Below are 20326 nucleotides of genomic sequence, written 5' to 3' on the forward strand. Positions count from 1 at the left end.
AGCTTGTCCAATATTTCGACATGACCCGCTCATTTCGCTGCCAACAGTTGGAGTTCCTGAAAGTTTGATGCGTGCTTGGAGTTTAATATTGAATTGCTCCAAGCAACACATCTGTCACTTTCGATTGGGCCAACTCCATGGTTGTAAATAACAGAAGATGTTTGGGTAGATTGACTGTTCCTTCGGTTGAGGAAGCGTACAAAGCCGTAAAAAAGCTCAATTGACTGCTTCGGATCAACTGAATGATGCAGCACTGGGGGGTGGACTATGTATGGATTGGGGTGGGGGGGGCGGGTTTAAAAGGCGACGCTTTCCAATTACATTTCGAATATAAAATGGCCCTGTCCTACCTTTTGTGGCTACATCCTCGGTTTTGCCCATAATACATTCCTCCCTGGCATAGATCAACGTATCCGACAGAAGGAAGGATAGTAACTCACAGGGAAAGGGGCGGGGGCACTCCGGTAAAAATTAGCAGCCGTGCGTTTGAAATAGACGGTTAGCCTTAAACTGGATTGATGGTAACTCCGGGATCCAAGGTTGTGGGAAGGAACGATGGAAATACTTAACTGGCGATAGGAGCCCGATTACATGTGGGTTTCCTGTACAGGAGAGAGACATTGTAAACTGACTTGAAGGGCCCTCTTTTGGCCATCGGTTTTAAGCAAGTGCTGAATAGAGCCATAAATCCATTTATATTGGGTCAGTTATAGCGTCTGAGCTGACAGTGCTGATCAAAGCACTGTTTAAACAGCCACACACACACACACACACAAAGAGACAGAGCCACCAACGCGTCGTTATTTTGATGCTAAACGAATACAAGAGAAATATAGTCGACAAAGCGGCGAGTGTGAGCTTTTGTCCGGCTCCTGTGCTGTATGAAATGCGGCAATTTACAGGGCTGACAGCCCTCGGGGAAGGGGGTGGGGAGCAGCCTGGAGAGCGCAGTCTGCAGGGGGGGACACGAATGAGCATTTGGCCAGTCTCGGAGTGTCTGAAAACCCCGCGTCCAACATCATCTTAATAAAAGGACAAAGGCGTAACGACCTTGTTAACCCCGCACACAACCTCGGAGATGTTGCCGGCGTCTTTAATGTTCTGCAACAATGTCAGAAAAGTCTTCATTAAGGTTTTGTTAGCAGTGTAGTTTTTTTTTATTCGATTGTCCCCATAATTCGTATTTCTTTCTCAAAAAAGCTGCCACCACTTCTTAGGTTTATTGTGTGTGTGTGTGTGTCGTTAATGGCTTATTAAATTGCTTACTTAATTTACAAAAAAAAATGAAAGTGTGCTCTTTCCTTCAGTAACTGTGACGGTAGAAACGGTCGTCGTTTTATTTCGAATAGCATGTTTAGCTTAGTGAAGTGTGAATGATATCTTTTCAGTTAGGCTACACAGAATCAAACTGATTACCGCAGGTTAATAGAACGCGTATTAAAACGGTGGGACTCGCCGTGTAGGGATTATTAACACAGCCACTATTCGATGCCATTCACAAGTGATAAATATAGAAATTGGGTATATTTATAATGCAGGATTGGATAATGCGTTACTGGAACTCTAAACACATAGTAATGAAGTGTTATCGCTTTATGGACGACACTTAAACATTTGCGTTGCTATACATTGAAAAGGGCTGCACCTAATTTCAGCTGTCCTTTATTTTCAAATAAAGTTATCACTCAAGTTTTGGCTTTGAAAGGTTTTCATACGCCTAACTTCCTAAAGAGCGTTTACTATTGTTAGCATACCTATAGCAATCATACAATCGATATACTAAACATTGTACAGTTATTATTCACGGTAACTAATGTGTATACGTGTACCCAGTCTATTACCGTGATGTCTAATATCTGTCAGGACACAAAAGAATTAGCCAAATGCCAATTGTAGTCTTAAGGCTGTTCCTTTGAGTGAAAATCAGCAAGATGAGAGCCAAGGCAAAATTCAAACACCAATTAATTAATGCCAATTAATTAGTCTGTCTGAAGCATTGGAATGCTCTGTGGTTTCTCAGTGCCATATTATGGCCACAAATTAAAGTTTTCATGCTGATGCAAATCTCCACAAGTACACTTCACAATCTCACACATCACAATTTGATTCAGCTTTGTACCGGAAATGTTAATAATTTATTATTCCCATTCTGTATTTTTTGGTGTTAATATCTCTTTCACATGGACACTTTCACTACAATATCTAATTTTCAAAGTTCCAAGAGATGCAAACTACATCTCCCAAAATGTCACCGAGTGTATTCATACTTTAAAATATAACTATATATTAATGAATTTAAAGTGCATCAAAATAAGTTGTGGATATTAACAGGCGATGTTGACTGGATAAAATAAGAATGGAGTGGTGTTGTTTTGACAGGATTGCCATTTTAAAAGTGAGGAGTGGCACATTCAGTGATCTCTTTGTTCCAGTAAAAAGTCTGCGCTGCAAAATTGCATTTTAAAATGCTTTATTAACAATCAGAAGAGGCTCAAAAACTACTAACTGTATTTCATATTGCAGTAGTGTGACCATTTCCAGTGGTCAGTATGGGTGAACTTGAAAAGAGAAGTTCACAACAGATTTTCTGGAAACTTGAGTTGCAGGAAGATTTTCCACAAAAATAATCAAAACTTTCCCAAGTAAGCACCATCTCCTGTAATGTTTATGGGCTGACTGTGAAAACATCCTTGGCTTTTCCCTGATAGCTCAGCTAATTTATCCAGTAATACAGGTAGCCAGGTAACAGATATCTGGACCACTGGTAGGGGAGCTACAATCTACCTGAGCACCCTGGGTAAGGCACAAAATAAGCTCCCACTGTTGATTGCAATCTAATGGCTACCTACTGCAAGTACATTTGTGTGGGCATTGGATAAGGACAGAATTGAAGGTGGCTCTGATGCTTTCACAGTCCAACAGTCTGCTGGCACTCAATGAAAAATAATCACTTTGATGACATACTAAATGAGATCCTATGCCCATGGAACCAAATGCTAGCAAAAGAGTCAAAACCTTTAGAAAATTGGCAAACACATTATTAGAAAAGAGCAAATTCAATATGATTACAAGAAATGATTTCACTTCTCAATAATTAGACATAAATTTTCTTTGTGGCTAAAGGAAATTAAAGTATAACTTTTAGCAGTAATCTTTAGTGCTTGCAGGATATTATTTTTTAATTTGGAAGTAATCGCGATCAACAACTTTTACTTATTATTGTGTAAGAATAGAAGAAAATTTGAAATCTGACAATTGATTCTTCCTGTCTATTTCTTAAGCAAATAGTGATTATATCAATCCTGGAAAGCTGTTTAGGATATCAAAGAAGGAATAACACGTTTCAAGAAAGAGTTTTACAACATAAAATGCATTCTATGCCATCACTGAGATTTTAAAACTATGCTTATGGTTTTTTATTATCGTTTATATGTTTTCCCCCACCATGCAGATTAAATATTTTTTATTCTGCTGGTTTTGTTGTTCACTTATATTTCATGAACAGTCTAGGAGAAGAAGTTATAACTGTTACTGATGTCTTCTATTTGTTGTTCATCTTTTCTTCGTACCTATCAATCCAAGGGATAGATATTTGTGAATGTTTTTCAAGGCTGATCTGCCATTTCACAATCTGCGGCCATTCTCCACTTCTCTAAATTGCTAAGATAGTTTTTGGACAGAAAGTGCTCATTAACTGCAGTGAAAGAAACAATTCACATATGCTACTAATCATTTAACAATCGTGACCACATTCCATGGCTCTACAACCATTCCAGACAATGCCCATATAACAAATGGAATATTGCAGCAAAATATATTGTGACAACACTATTCTTTTACTTAGAGAGGCCACATCCATTATTCACTCATGCCTGCAGCACTAGTGAGTTCTGTCTTTTAAGCACTTGTGTAAACTGCAACCCATACTCACGCACTCACACAATCACTGGTGAGATAACCTATATTTCATGCATAGATTGAAATGAGTGAAGAGATTGTCAGAAGAGGAAAGCTGAGTGCCAGCCAGATAATTAAGAGCTGATAGGGCTGGAGATTTGTAATGCCAGCTGTGGACTGGGTGATTGATGGCTGTAGTAACCACAGCATTAACACATTGTTAAAGTGGAGCCAGTTCAATCCTATCACTTTGCACTCACCGACTGCACACTGCGCTATTGTCTGTCATGTCCACAACATGTTCTGACATTATCTGTGTATCAATTCTGTGATGACTGTACTATATTTTCTAATAGATTCTGACCAATGATTTTCAGGATGTGATACTCCATGAACATTAATTACAGTTAAGAGCTAGGAATAGGGCTAATCATTCAACCCCTCGAGCCTATTCCAACATTCAGTTAGAAAAATTGGAGGAAATTCACACATAGTGATGTTTCAAAGTAAAACTGGAATAAATCAGTTGCATTCAAATTTTCCTTCAGCCCTTGTGCTGAAGTTGCACCAGAACTTTCCTGGAAATTTCAAGCCATCTTATGCAGACATTAGCACACAGGCAAGTGCAGATGGTATCAAAAAATATGAGTGAAACTTGATCACCTTGATATCTCATTGAGATTGTAAATTTGCTTTCAGTGGAAGCCATTGCTTGATATGGTGCAGTCTTTATTGCTAAAGTGCACTGTTTATACAATAGATCCCAAGAACTGACAGCAAACTTGAATGGCACATTTGCAAGATAAAGGCTTAGTGACCTTACATTCCTGACTATGCAACTTCCTCAATGCCAGGCTAAGCTATATATGATCAACATCATGAAAACTGCAACATAAAAGTTGCATTTCTGGCTTGAAAATGGGAATGGTTGGAATGTGGCAGACCTATCCTGAGAGCAGGAGTAGGCCCTTCAGCCCCTCTAGCATCCTTCTTCCTTCAATTAGAGCATGGCCTAGACTCTAAAGGTGTGACGGGGTATGCGGTCAGCGAGTGGGAGACAGAGGAGAGGGTGGGAGTATGACGTAAATATAGAGGATCAGCCATGATCATATTAAATGGTGGAGCAGGCTCGAAGGGCCGAATGACCTACTCCTACTACTATTTTCTATGTTTCTATGTTTCTTTGATCCATATGCTATCAGTGCAGCCCATCAACCAATGCTGTCAGTAGTGACCTGTACTGATTTCCACTCTCACTGACTTTTGTACCCTTACATAATAATATTCTGTGCCTCCAGTGATATGTTTATACTCTTGTCAGTATTGTAGTTCTGCCTCTAGAGGCAGTGCTGTAATAAGGATTACAAAATGTGTTAATGTGCAACTTTGTCATATGGAATGACTAGATTTGTGGACTGTGATAATTGTTCAGCCCTTCATTTTGGCCACAGGCTCCCATGATTGGTTCAAGGGGCAGGATATTACGCCCGCCGGGCATCTCGCGCGATGACGTTGGGCAAGCGTCCCAATGTCATGGCACATTCTCACGGTCTTTCAGTTGGTGAGCGCACGTGAGAGTCAGCAGCGTGCCTATCAACAGTTAAGAGGCCCAATAAGGCCTCTAAAGTATTAATTAAGTTGTATTTTTTGCTGCCCGCTCAACCGTTCGGCTGGTGAGCAGGCGAATAGATCAGGCGACCTTTGCACTTTTTACGAAACCTCATCTACGGGCGGGATGAGGTTTCCAAGGGTAAGTAAAAAGCCAGAAATGTTTTTTTCCACTTCATTTTAAACATTTTCCTCTCCATGTGGGGACATGTTTATATCATTTATAAAGTTCTATTTTCATATATTCAAACCTTCAGCTCCCTGAGGCAGCTGTGTGGCCTCAGGGAGCAGTCAGTGCATGCTCCCCCGGGCACATGCAGACTTCCACGCTCGCCCTGCTCCCGTCCCCCCACCCTGGCAGTGCTGAGCCTTTCAGTGCACATTTCACGCTGGCTGGCCGTTAATGGCCAGGGTCGGGGCCCGATTGCGGGCGGCAGTCTGCTTTGCGGCCGTTCCTGGCCTGCCCGCCGATCCAGCCCAACGAAGGGAAAATCCTGCCCAATTGCTGCAAACTGAAATGATGTTGTACTTTCCAGTTCACATTGAAGTGCCACTGTATCATGTGAGGCAATTCTTGCTACAGCAATATCATCTTTCATTTCAGGGCATGTTATAGCGAAATAACATTTCTCCTATGTACATTTGATACATCCGGCTCAACGCAGGACCCTTTAAAGGTGCTATGTTGTCCTGCCAGCTGTTTGAGGTGGCTAAGTGTCTCTAGAGGATTACAGAAGACTCTTACCAGCTTGTCAGAAGTGACAGTGCCCAGTAAAGTCACTTCTTTATTCATTCATGGGACGTGGGCTTCACTGGCTGGGCCAGTATTTATTGCTCATCCCTAGTTGCCCTTGAGAAGGTGGTGGTGAGCTGCCTTCTTGAACCGCTGCAGTCTATGTGGTGTAGGTACACCCACAGTGCTGTTAGGAAGGGAGTTCCAGGATTTTGAGCCAGTGACAGTGAAGGAACGGCAATATATTTCCAAGTCAGGATGGTGAGTGACTTGGATGGGAACTTCCAGGCAGCGGTGTTCCCATGTGTCTGCTGCCCTTGTCCTTCTAGGTGGTAGTGGTCGTGCATTTGGAAGGTGTTGTCTAAGGAGCCTTGGTGAATTCCTGCAGTGGACCTTGTAGATGGAACACTGCGGCTACTATGGGAGTGAATTTTTGTGGATGTGGTACCAATCAAGCGGGTTGCTTTGTCCTGGATGGTGTCAAGCTTCTTGAGTGTTCCTGGAGCTGCACTCATCCAGATAAGTGGGAAGTATTCCATCACACCCCTGAATTGTGCTTTGTTGATGGTGGACAGGCTTTGGGGAGTCAGGAGGTGACAAATCTACTGGAATTTTTTGGGGATGTAACTAGTAGAGTTCATGAGGGGGAACCAGTGGGTGTGGTTTATTTGGACTTTCAAAAAGCTTTCGACAAAGCCCCACATAAGAGCTTGGCGTGTAAAATTAAAGTGCATGGGGTTGGGGTTAGTGTATTGAGATGGATAGAAAACTGGTTGGCAGACAGGAAATAAAGAGTAGGAATAAACAGGTCTTTTTCCGAATGGCAGGCAGTGACTAGTGGAGTACCGCAGAGATCGGTGCTGGGCTATTCACAATATATATTAATGATTTAGATGAGGGAACTAAATGTAATATCTCCAAATTTGCAGATGACACAGAGCTGGGTGGGAGGGTGAGCTGTGAGAAGGATGCAGAGATGCTTCAGTGTGATTTGGACAAGCTGAGTGAGTGGGCAAATGCATGGCAGATGCAGTATAATGTGGATAAATGTGAGTTTATCCACTTTGGTAGCAAAAACAGGAAGGTAGATTATTATCTGAATGGCAATAAATTGAGAGAGAGGAATGTGCAACAAGACCTGGGTGTCCTCGTACACCAGTCGCTGAAGGTAAGCATGCAGGTGCAGCAGGCGGTAAAGAAGACAAATGGTATGTTGGTCTTCATAGCCAGAGGATTTGAGTACAGGAGCAGGGATGTCTTGCGGCAATTATGCAGGACCTTGGTGAGACCACACCTGAAATATTGTGTGCAGTTTTGGTCTCCTTATCTGAGGAAGGATGTTCTTGCTATAGAGGGAGTGCAACGAAGGTTTACCAGGCTGATTCCTGGGATGGCAGAACTGACATATGAGGGGAGATTGATTCAGTTAGGATTATATTTGCTGGAGTTCAGAAGAATGAGGGGGATCTCATAGAAACCTATAAAATTCTAACAGGACCAGACAGGGTAGATGCAGGAAAGATGTTCCCGATGGTGGGGGAGTCAACAACCAGGGGTCACAGACTTAGGATACGGGGTAGACCATGTAGGACTGAGATGAGGAGAAATTTCTTCACCCAGAGAGTGGTGAGCCCATGGAATTTGGTACCACAGAAAGTAGTTGAGGACAAACATTGTATGTTTTTAAGAAGGAGTTAGATCTAACTCTTGGGGTGAAAGGGTTCGAAGGATATGGGGAGAAAGCAGGAGCAGGATATTGAGTTGGATGATCAGCCATGGTCATAATGAATGGCGGAACAGGCTTGAAGGGCCGAATAGCCTACTCCTGCTCCTATTTTCTATGTTTTCTATATGACTTACTAGTCGCAGGATTTCTAGCCTCAGACCTGCTCTGGTGTCCACAGCATTTATATGGCTAGTCTAGTTCAGTTTCTGGTCAATGATAACCCCCAGGATGTTGATAGCGGGGGATTCAGCGATGGTAATGCCATTGAATGTCAAGGGGCGATAGTTAGATTCTCTCTTGTTGAAGATGGTCATTGTCTGGCACTTGTGTGGTGCGAATGTTACTTGCCCCTTGTCAGCCCAAGCCTGAATATTGCCCAGGTCTTGCTGCATTTGGACATGTACTGCTTCAGTATCTGAGGAGTCGCGAATAATGCTGAATATTGTGCAATCATCAGCGAACATCCTCACTTCTGACTCTATGATGGAAGGAAGGTCATCGATGAAGCAGCTGAAGAGGGCTGGGCTGAGGATACTACCCTGAGGAACTCCTACAGTGCTGTCCTGGGGCTGAGATGATTGACCTCCAACAGCCACAACTATCTTCCTTTGTGCTACATATTACTCCAACCAGTAGAGAGTCTTCCCCCCGATTCCCATTGACTCCAGTTTTGCTAGGGCTCCTTGACTCCACTCAGTCAAATGTGGCCTTGACATCAAGGGCTGTCACTCTCACCTCACTTGCAGCATGAGTACTAAGTGTGCATGTTCAGTTACCATTTTGAAATACCAACACCCAGCAATGATGCCATCATGGTAGACTGTATCATATAGTTAATCTTGTATTGGTGCAATTAGGATAATAGCCAAGGGGTCTTTAACCATTATGGATGCTGTATTCCTGACTCTCAGAACATAATTCTTACTTCCAAAAAATGAAATCTTTTGTAAGTTACAGGGAAGCCATTTTATTTATATTCAGAAATTAAGTGGAGGCAAAAACACAGCTTCAAATGTTACAAAAGCAAAATACTGCAAATGCTGGAAATCCAAAATATCATTTATATTTCAGATTCAAATGTTAAATATCAAAAAGAAAGATGGAAAAAAAATCTCACAAATGGTGGCTGACAGAGTTAATTGCAATCATCAACAGTGTTTTAAAAATGATGGCTTCCTGGAATGTTTCTGTAGCCTCTTTGGTATCAAGCTTCTTTTATAACTCCCTGGGGTGGTTCTCTTATATCTGTACCTCTATCCACCCTTTCGGTAATTTGCATTCATAACAGTTGGGCAATGCTATTGTAGTTTAACCTCAGGGCACCTCATATCTTATCCTTCTGTGATCATACTTTGAAACGCACTGTGAAATGTTGCTTTATGTGAGAAGTGTTATGTAAGCGTAAGTTGCTTCTGTTGCATAGTTGGGCATGATATCATCTTGCTTGTTACATGAACGCTAACCTATCCAAGAACTCAGAGGTTGGAAACATAATAGACTTAGACCCCTATGTGTTAGAGGATGATCCATCAACACAAACACTTCCTCCACTCAATTATTTCTCTATTATTATACTTGCACTCAGTTGGCTTTTCTATGTGCTGCCAGGAAGAAAGGTCACTTGATGCTCAAATACAACACAGCCGCATATTGTTATTTAAAAACTGATTGCAACAAAACTGTACTGAACTCTGTGAGGATTTTTCTAGCACTTTGTTTTGTGTACTTGTGAATAATGAAAAGACTCTCGTCAATCTGCATTATCACACTTTGCAGGAACAAGTAAAATGCTACATATACAATGACCTACTTTGAATTAACTTATTATGTAGGCAAATGTAACAATCACTTTCCACAGGGCAAGTTCCCCCAACTAATAATGGGATCAATAATAGTTAATCTGTACTTATTTTGGGTTATGCTGGTTGAAAGAGAAATATTAGCGAAAACGCTGGAAGAGCGCCCAGTTTGTCTTTGAATAGTGTCACAGGATCTTACTTGGATGAAGGGACCGGAGGAATGGTGGCTAAATTTGCTGACGACACAATGATAGGTGGGCAAGTAAATTGTGAAGAGTACGTCAGGAGGCTACAAAGTGATAGACATAGGTTAAGTGAGTGGGCAAAGATCTGGCAAATGGACTATAATGTGGGCAAATGTGAAATCGTTCATTTTGGCAGGAAGAATAAAAAACAAGCTTATTATCTAAGTGGTGAGAGATTGCAGTGATCTGAGATTCAGAGGGATCTGGGTGAACTAGTGCATGAATCACAAAAGGCTAGTATGTAGGTACTGCAGGTAATTAGGAAAGCTAATAGAATGTTATCATTTATTGTGAGGGGAATTGATTACAAAAGTAGAGAGGTTATGTTTCAGTTGTACAGGGCACTGGTGAGACCAAATCTGGAATATTGTGTACAGTACTGGTCTCCTTATTTAAACAAAGATGTAAATGCATTAGAAGCAGTTCAGAGAAGGTTTACGAGACTAACACCAGGAATGGGCGGGTTGTCTTATGAGGAAAGGCTTGGAAGTTTAGGTTTGTATCCACTGGAATTTAGAAGACAAAGAGGTGACTTAATTTAAACCTTTAAGATCCTGAGGGGTCTTGACAGGGTGAATGCGGAGAGGATGCTACCTCTTGTGGGAGAATCTAGAACTAGGGGGTCACTGTTTAAAAATATGGGGTCGCTTATTTAAAACAGAGATTAGGAGAAATTTTTTCTCTCAGAGGGTTGTGTGTCTTTGGAACCCTCTTCCTCAAAAGGCAGTGGAAGCAGAGTCTTTGAATATTTTTAAGGCAGAGGCGGATGGATTCTTGGTTAAAAAGGGAGTGAAAGGTTATTGGGGGTAGGCAGGAATGTGGGTTGAGGTTACATTCAGATCAGCCACAATCTTATTGAATGGTGGAGCAAGCTTGGCAGGCCGGGTGGCCTACTCCTGCTCCTAATTAGTGTGTTTGTATGTTTTTACATTCACTCCACCGGACAAGCACAAATATCTTGTTTTAATAGCTCAGCCAAAGGATGGCACATCTGACAGTGCTGAACACCCTCAGTACTTCACTGGGTGTTCTGTCTAGATTCAAGTCTTGTGGTTTGAACGCACAACCTTTTGACATGGACCCAAAAGTGTTAACACTGAACCAAATAGACATGGTGTGGAAATTGTCAGGTCATTGAGATTTATTGCATGAACTCAAGGTAGTATCTATTTCCCATAATAGCACTAGCACTCAGTTACAGTGTGAGCTAATTGCAGGACAAAGCTTCCAGTCCAAATCATGTGCCTCTGTTCCAAACTCAGAATTGCACACTCTACTTCATCAGCATGACTTTGCCAGGTCTGATACATGATAACTACTAGCATTTTCAGATGATAGTGAGCATTTCAACCCATGTGTCAGCATTTTATAATCAGCTTTTTCACTGGATTTTGAATCAGTAGCAGCCAGGGGAAGTGGATTGTGAGGCTGTCTCCTGGATGAATGGGATTCTGGAACTCGAGATCACAAACAATCAGATCAGTTGGAGGGTGGGATAAAAGATCATTTAACTTTATTTCCCCCTGTTGTTGGTGCTGCACGAATTTGTGACAACAAACTTTTAAGATAATTGGGTATCAGTGGGACAGATAAATGGGACAGTTACAGTTACCAGTGTTTATTTGGTGGTTGTCCCTAAAGGAGTTAGAAATAAAACAAAACTGAAAAATGCAACTCTTTTTTAAGAAAAATATAATTTTGCCCAAGGCAATTTTTCTGAAGCATGCTCAACTGTTGCTTTAGTCAATGGTTCTAAACCGGGGGCCTGCAAAGACCTTCCATGTTGCCCACGATGCAGGACCTGCCCACAGGTGGGCAACATGGACAACTGTCCAGGGTGCTGTGGTTAAGCATACACAAGTAAGCAACAGCTAGAGGTGTGTTCCACGCCCACTGTGCACCCATTCTTCCCCTGCTGCCTTTGGGATCCTGCTTTCTCCATGCTTTGCTCTTTGCATGCTTCTGCTTTTTCTGTGGCATTCTTCCCTGTTGCTGAGGAGGAATTACTTTTCTTCAGAGATGAGAAGGAATTACTTTTCTCAAAGGGTCGTGAATCTGTGGAATTCACTACCTCGGACTGCAGTGGATGCCGGGACGCTGAATAAATTTAAGGAGGAGATAGACAGATTTTTAATTAGTAACGGGTTGAAAGGTTATGGGGAGAGGGCGGGAAATTGGACTTGAGGCCGAAATGAGATCAGCCATGATTGTAATGAATGGCGGGGCAGGCTCGAGAGGCTGAGTTGCCTACTCCTGCTCCTAGTTCTTATATTCTTATGTTCTCATTGCTCCTGCTCCCTTAGTGTTTTGTCTGTGTTCTGTTCTCCTTGTGCTCCTGTTCTCCCCTTCTCCTCTAGTGCCCTCTCTGGGCTCCTACTGTCTCCATGCTCTGCTCGCTGCATGCTTCTGTTCTCACTGTCGTGTGCTTCCCTATTGCTCCTGCTCTGCTCCTGCTCCTGCTCCCTAAAGATTTCTCTGTGTTCTGCTGCCCTTGGGTTTGAGCTACTCTCCAGGCTACTGCCAAGAATAGACTGAATCTGCAGTGAAAAACAGATATATCACTCATATCTGCAAGTAAATACCTTTCCTAAAAGCATTATTAAAGCATGTTTTACATGCAGCACTTTCATACTGTGTCTAATATATAGCGCTGTATGATTTGGATGGGGGGCTGTGTCCATTTGAAAAGGGGTCATTCAACCAAAAAATTTGAGTACCACTGATTTCAGTGATGACTTATTTTCTTCAAGATTGGTTGCAGGTACTTTTTTGAGATGAGGGCAATATCCCCTGGTGTTAATGCATTAATTGGCCTTCTTTCAGCATTGCAGTTACTGAATGAAATTTACATAAATCTGATTTTCCTGAGAGACCCTACATCTATATTACAGGAGTGAACATCCTCAGGGAAATGAGAAGAGCAACATTAATAAACAATAAGAGTATAATAAATTGGAAACCTTAAGCCAGGGGCAGTTAGTTAGGTCCACCTAAAAGCAGAAAATTCAGCCCCTGTTGTCTGTTCCTGCAAACTGTGTTTTTGTGCACTTTAGTTTCTTTAATGACTGAAGTGTGTCATTTTTGGGACTCTCAGAGACAACAGTTTTGGTAAGAGAATAAATGCATTAAAATGGGGGGGGTTCTCCCAGGACCAAGGGACTGGGAACTGTTTAGAGCCCCTGGGCTGTACAACTCAAAATGAATGTCTGCAAATGATTGTAATATTCATTGATTGTATTGATGCACCTCATGATACATGTTGTAAAAGTTGAACCTGATTGTACTTCTGTGATGGTGATTTTGAAATGGTTTGGAATGTTCTTGAAGATATTTTATGAATAAAGTATATTTTTGCAAAAAAAAATAAAATTTTTACTCCCAATACATAAAAATAATCCTTTTTTGACAGAGTCAATATAGAATATATTCTAAAAGTGGCTGCTAATGATACATGCTGGGATGTTCTTGTAATCATCCAATGTTTGCTACTTAAATGTTTTTTTATTCATTCATGGGGTGTGGGTGTCGCTGGCTAGGCCAGCATTTATTGCCCATTCCTAATTGCCCTTGAGACGGTGGTGGTGAGCTGTCTTCTTGAATTGCTGCAGTCTCAGTGGTGTAGGTAGACCCACAGTCCTGCTAGGGAGGGAGTTCCAGGATTTTGACCCAGCGACAGTGAAGGAACAGCAATATATTTCCAAGTCACAATGGTGAGTGGCTTGGAGGGGAACCTCCAGGTGGTGGTGTTCCCATGTTTCTGCTGCCCTTGTCCTTCTAGATGGTAGTGGTCGTGTGTTTGGAAGGTGCTGTCTAAGGAGGCTTGGTGAGTTCCTGCAATGCATCTTGTAGATGTTATACACTGCTGTGCGTCAATGGTGGAGGGAGTGAATGTTTGTGGATGGGATGCCAATCAAGGGGGCTGCTTTGTCCTGGATGGTGTCAATCTTCTTGAGTGTTGTTGGAGCTACACTCATACAGGCAAGTGGAGAGTATTCCATCACACTCCTGGCTTGTGCCTTGTGGATGGTAGACAGGTTTAGGGGGTTTAGGGAGTCAGGAGGTGAGTTACCCACTGCAGGATTCCTAGCCTCTGACCTGCTTTTGTAGTCACAGTATTTATATGGTTAGCCCAGTTCAGTTTCTGGTCAATGGTAACTGCTATGATGTTGATAGTGGGGGATTCAGCGATGGTAATGCCTTTGAATGTCAAGGGACGATGGTTAGATTCTCTCTTATTGCAGATGATCACTGCCTGATGCTTGTGTTGCGTGAATGTTACTTGCCAATTGTCAGCTCAGGCCTGCTTTGTCCAGGTCTTGCTGCATTTGGACATGGACTGCTTCAGTATCTGAGATGCTGAATATTGTGCAATCATCAGCAACTGTCTGGCTTTATGATGAAAGGAAGGTCATTGACGAAGCAGCTGAAGATTGTTGGGCCTAGGACACTACTGAGGAACTCCTGCAGTGATGTCCTGGAACTGAGATGATTGACCTCCAACAGCCATAGCCATTTCCCTTTGTGCCAGGTATGAATCCAACCAGTGGAGAGTTTTCACCTTGATTCCCATTGACTCCAATTTTGCTAGGGCTCCTTGATGTCACACTCAGTCAAATGCTGCCTTGATGTCAAGGACAGCCACTCTTATCTCACCTCTGGAGTTGAACTCTTTTGTCCATGCTTGGAATAAGGCTATAATGAGGTCAGAAGCTGAGTGGCTCTGGTGGACCCCAAACTGAGCGTTAGTGAGCAGGTTATTACTAAGCAAGTGCCACTCGATAGCACTGTTACTGACCCCTTCCATCACTTTATTGTTGATCAGGAGTAGACTAGTGGGGCAGTAATTGGCCGGGTTAGATTTGTCCTGCTTTTTGTGTACAGGACATAGATGGGCAATTTTCCACATTGCCGGGTAGATGCCAGTGTTGTAGCTAAACAGGAACAGCTTGGCTAGGGTGCGGCAAGTTCTGGAGCACAAGTCTTCTGTACTATTGTCAGAAGGGCCTTTGCAGTATCCAGTGCCTTCAGCCATTTCTTGATATCACGTGGAGTGAATCGAATTGACTGAAGACTGGCATCTGTGATGCTGGGGACCTCCAGAGGAGGCCAAGATAGATCATCCACTTGGCACTTATGGCTGAAGATTGTTGCAAATGCTTTAGCCTTATCTTTTGTACTGATGTGCTGGGCTCCCCCATCCTTGAGGGTGGGAATATTTGTGGAGCCTCCTCCTCCAGTGAGTTGTTTAATTGTCCACCACATTTCATGACTGGATGTAGCAGCACTGCAGAGCTTAGGTCTGATCCATTGGTTATGGAATCATTTACCTCCATCTTGTTACTTATGCTGTTTGGCACACAAGTGGTCCTGTGTTGTAGCTTCACCAAGCTGACATCTCATTTTTAGGTATGCCTGATGCTGCTCCTGGCATGCCCCCTGCACTCTTCATTGAACCAGGGTTGATCCGCTAGCCTGGCAGCAATGGTAGAGTGGGGGTTGTGCTGGGCCATAAGGTTATAGACTGTGTTCGAGTGCAATTCTGCTGCTGCAGATGGCCCACAGCATCGCATCGATGCCCAGTCTTGAGTTTCTAGATCCGTTTGAAATCTATCCCATTTAGCATGGGTGGTAGTGCCACACAAGCAGGTGTTAACATGTTTATTTGAAATGGGTCAATGCCTCCGGTTAAAATTGTGGAGAGAATGTGTTAAACATGTTATCAATAGTAGTTTCTAGCCTCATATTTTAAGCTTTTAAAAACGGAAAATATTTGAGATAAAAAAGGAGGAAAAGTTGAGATGAATTCTTTCATTTGACCTTCATCAGAATATGGTTCTGAAATGTAGTTTTGATAACATTAGCCTCAGCTCAGACAAGGGTGATTTAATTAATTTTCAAAAAAGCAGATTTAAATCAGCATATCCTCAATCCAGTGGATTGCCAGCATTGCCTCAAATTTAAATTATTTTTCTTTATTCATTCATGCGATGTGGGCTTCGCTGGCTAGGCCAGAATTTATTGCCCATACCTAGTTGCCCTTGAGAAGGTGGTGGTGAGCTGCCTTCTTGAACTGCTGCAGTCCATGTGGTGTAGGTACACCCACAGTGCTGTAAGGAAGGGAGTTCCAGGATTTTGACCCAGTGACAGTGAAGGAACGGTGATATATTTCCAAGTCAGGATGGTGAGTGACTTGGAGGGGAACTTCTAGGTGGTGGTGTTCCCATCTATCTGCTGCCTTTGTCCTTCTAGATGATAGTGGTCATGGGTTTGGAAGGTACTGGTGAATTCTCATCTTAGTATTCAAATCCCTTCCCAACCTCATGCCTCCCGATCTCTATAACCTTTTCTATCCCTACAACCCCCTAAGAACTTTGCATTCCTTTGACCTCTGTGCAAGCAAGGTTTATTTTGTCCCAGTATTGGCAGCCATGCCTTCAGTGGTCAGGTCCTCAGCTCCATAATTCTCTGCCTAAGCCTCTCTGCCTCTCCACTTCCCTTCTCTCCTTAAGGCACTTCTGAAATCCTACCTCTTTAACTGAACATCATTCTCCGGATGTGGTTTGGTGTTGAATGTTGCTTGATAACGCTCCAGTGAAGGAGCTTGGAACCTTTTACAACATTAGACATGCTATATAAATACAGGAAGTTGTTGATGTAATCTAGTTTACGGTGGTTGATGTAGCTTTCTGAAAGGGAAGATGCAATAGTGGTTCAGTTATGTCTTGGAAATAACGAATGGATCCCTGGTTGGAATTTTTGTGACTGCATGTTAACAGGATGAATTAACATAATATACCTAAGGTAGATTCACAATTTAAGGATAATGATCATGCACAGTTGTATAGAAATCCATGCAATTTTCATGTTTGGAATGCTTAATGTTTCCATAAGAGACTACTTTTGAATTGAAAGGCAGCATTTCAGTTGGTTTCACAATTCTGACAAATGTAGCAAATAAAAAGTTCAGGATGAAAACCTATAGGAGTAATGTTCCTAAGCTTGCTTTACAAATGAGTCTCATGCCTTCAGCACTTATACTAATCTTCTGCCCACCACCACCCATTCCCCATCACCATAATGCTTAAATTTGCTTGCTGCAAACTGTACTTTTGCATATTTTACACTATTCTCCTGCAATAAAAGTGATATAAGTACTGGGTATTATTGCTTGAGCTGTGACAGATGCAAGTCTTGTTGCATTTTCTGTCTAATTCATTGTTTTCAGGTGGCATTGCATCTATATTGAAGGCCATTTTTGAGCAGTCAGCTTTTTGGAAGCTGGTGATTTAATTTTGCTAGTTTTCTAGTTTAGCATGCATATGATCTCTGAGTGAAATTGGTAATCTAGTACCAACCTGTACCAAATTCTAGGTAACATTATGAGAACACACACTGAGGAGCTTGAAATTGCCCAAAGTGATTTTGTGTAGAATGCCTACAGCTATCCAAAATAGATAGACAAAATAGACCATTTCAGGCTGGATTCAAATCTAGGCTCCAGAGGTCATAGAGTTCCAGCCAGTTCTGGAAATCTCTGCCATAGAGATATTGGTCGATAATTATATTAAAATAACGTTTCTCTCTGTATTTCAATATTAACTTATTAACTTATAAATGTAGTTACCATACTCAGCTTCTTTGAAAAGCATGAAGACATCGATTAAAAGATACAGAGGAATTTCGCCCAAGTTCATTAAGTGTCCATCCAATGATATCACCAACAGTAAATTCTACGCTTATCCCTTTTACTTGGGTGCAAGATTATGCCAAATCTATTCTCCACACAAAGGAAGTTGTTTTATGTTTTATTTTTATGCCTAATGTTGCACTGGGATTACAACGACATGATGACTGATGACATCTTGACAAGAGGCTTGCATTCAGAAAATTTTAAAAAAAAGCAAATTCTATCCCAGATCATTCAAAATTACCAAATGGTAATATGTGACCTTACAGGTCTGGATCAATTTAAATTATAGGGTTCTTAATTGTTTTTGCATTTGGAAAAGAGGCTACTATTAAGAGCATGAAATATTGTGTCGAATCAACTGGCACATATATCTCTATCTCAATCATTATGGTGTGATCCTGAAGCTCAAGTCCCATGGAGTACATGGACCAGCTACTTAGTTAAAATGACACTGACCTGAATTATACAATGTATACAAAACATGAATGGCAATGATTGCAGTTTTTGCATGGGATAGCGATGGATAACAATGGATGGCTTGCAGCATTAATTTGATATGTGCCATTTATTGATTGATCTATTACATGTCATCTAATGAAAACAATGTCCAGGACTAAATGATCAAATGCCTATCAATAACAGTGTAAATATTACATATGAAATTGAACTGTTGCACCATCATCCAACTCCATTCATAGCGCATTGGGTTCTGGTCTGTCTATGGTATTCATTTAGAATTGAAATGCAGACCTATGCCTCAAAATATGAGCTGAGAATGCAAAGTTTACTTTACTTTAACCTTTTCAGGACTATGGTGTATTATAGTATTTCCCTATCAAAGCAAATGTTTCAAGTATGCACTAGTGGCCGCCAGTGTGCATTCTTCATGGGTGCATCATCTGTAATTGCCCACCAAGGCTCCACTGTCTTCCTGAGGGTTCCTGCTCTTTTGTGTAGGGGATTGGGACACTGGCCTGAAGCCAGCAAGACCCTTTATTGAATATGCATATCGGGCTCCAATGATGCCTTTGGGGTTCAGCTGTAATTATGACCTGAGGTCTGTGTGTGGAAGTCATTGTGGCATTTCGATTAGGCCAACCAAGCAGGACAAAGAGCCAGGGGCAGAAGATGACTGAATGAGGTAAGTGGTTTGCCTTTTTTTAATCTTTCATTGTGGGGCCAGGAGGAGCAGGAATCCTCCTCTGATTCCTAAAAGGAATCCTAGCTCCAGTTTTTTATCCCAACCAGTAACTTTAGTGTAATTGGCCATTCATTCAGTCCTTTGTGGTGGTGCCTCACCTGATGTTCTGCTTCCCTCTAATTTTTGGGTGGGAGTGACGGATGAGGGCCTGGAGTTAAAATCTCCTGGGCCTCGTGCTATCAAGGTTTGAAGAGTTTTCCATCTGCTTCCACCCTCCACCTCCCCCATCATCAGCAACCACCCCTGCAAGACTCCTGTCTCAAGTTTAAATTGGGCCTTTAGTATTGAAGTATATCACACCTAAGACTCCTCATCAGAACTAGGCTGTTGTAACCTCCTATGGATCAAATAATGCCATTGTTCTATTTCATGGATGTCACAACCTGTGGTTTAATGCTTTGTTTGTCTTGTAGCATTGCTGTTAACTGTCATTATGGCTTCCTTACGCCCTTCTGCCTACATATCAGCATAGTAATGTTATGTGTTATCGATTCCATTTGCACTTCAGAATCATAGTTAACTCGCACTATTATATAACATAACAGCTGCTGTGGAGGGCGTTAAAGACTGTAATTCATCTCAGCTTCTGCTGATATTCAGAAACAGTTAGTCCTGTAGTCTAGCAATTCATTTGCTCCATCAGCATCTCTGTTGAATTACAGGCAGGAAACATTACCCCGAGTAACCAACACACTTTATATACATATATAGAATTGTACTTGAACATTTTAGTTCTGTTAAACAACAATGCAAACAAATAAATATCTTCCAATTTCAGACATCTTCATATCTCTGTCTGATAAGCTAGAGAGATGCAAAGCCCTTTGAACAGATGTTCCAACCTGTGATAACGGTGATGATTAACATGTGCCTTCGCTTGATTCAGTAAAACCTGTGAAAAGTCCATTTTGAATGAGGGAGTGACAAGGTGTCAGAATTTAATGAGAAAATTGCATCTTAATGGGGCAAAACTCAGGAGGCTTCAATGTGGGTTGTTTTAATTTAAGCTTATTTAAGGGGTGGAAGTACCTTGGTACATATTGATGATCAGTATTTGATATTCACAGCACTTATCCCAGTCTCTGAATGGCATTCACAGTACGTACTCCAGTGACATGCTTATTCCAATCACGGGCACAGCCTAAAGTTGCTCAGTTTGTTGTACTTGCCCTGATAGGTAAGAAAGTTCAGAAGGGAGAGTGAACTTAGTCTTGAGCAGTTGTGCCAAATGGATGATAGTGAATCAGCAGGCCATTTTGTGTTCTGTCCAATATTCTTTTCCAATGGATTCACTATTGCCCATTTTGTTGTCCCACTAAGACAAATGCTATGTCCCCACTCCACTGATTCAAGGCCCAGAATGGATTTGAGCACATAACCTTATCTTCAGTGCAGAACTGAGGGAGTGCTGCATTGTCAGGGATGAT

The 20326-nt window shown here is 41.8% G+C and overlaps 1 protein-coding gene across 3 annotated transcripts in view; it reads left to right on the forward strand.

Moving 5' to 3' along the window:
* Positions 1–20326, forward strand: part of epha3 (eph receptor A3) — a 267227-nt gene that overhangs the window by 2558 nt on the left and 244343 nt on the right. The gene's annotated exons all lie outside the window — the stretch shown is intronic.

This window comes from Cetorhinus maximus, chromosome 16 (genome assembly GCF_964194155.1).
Source record: "Cetorhinus maximus chromosome 16, sCetMax3.hap1.1, whole genome shotgun sequence".
Taxonomy (NCBI): Eukaryota; Metazoa; Chordata; class Chondrichthyes; order Lamniformes; family Cetorhinidae; genus Cetorhinus; species Cetorhinus maximus.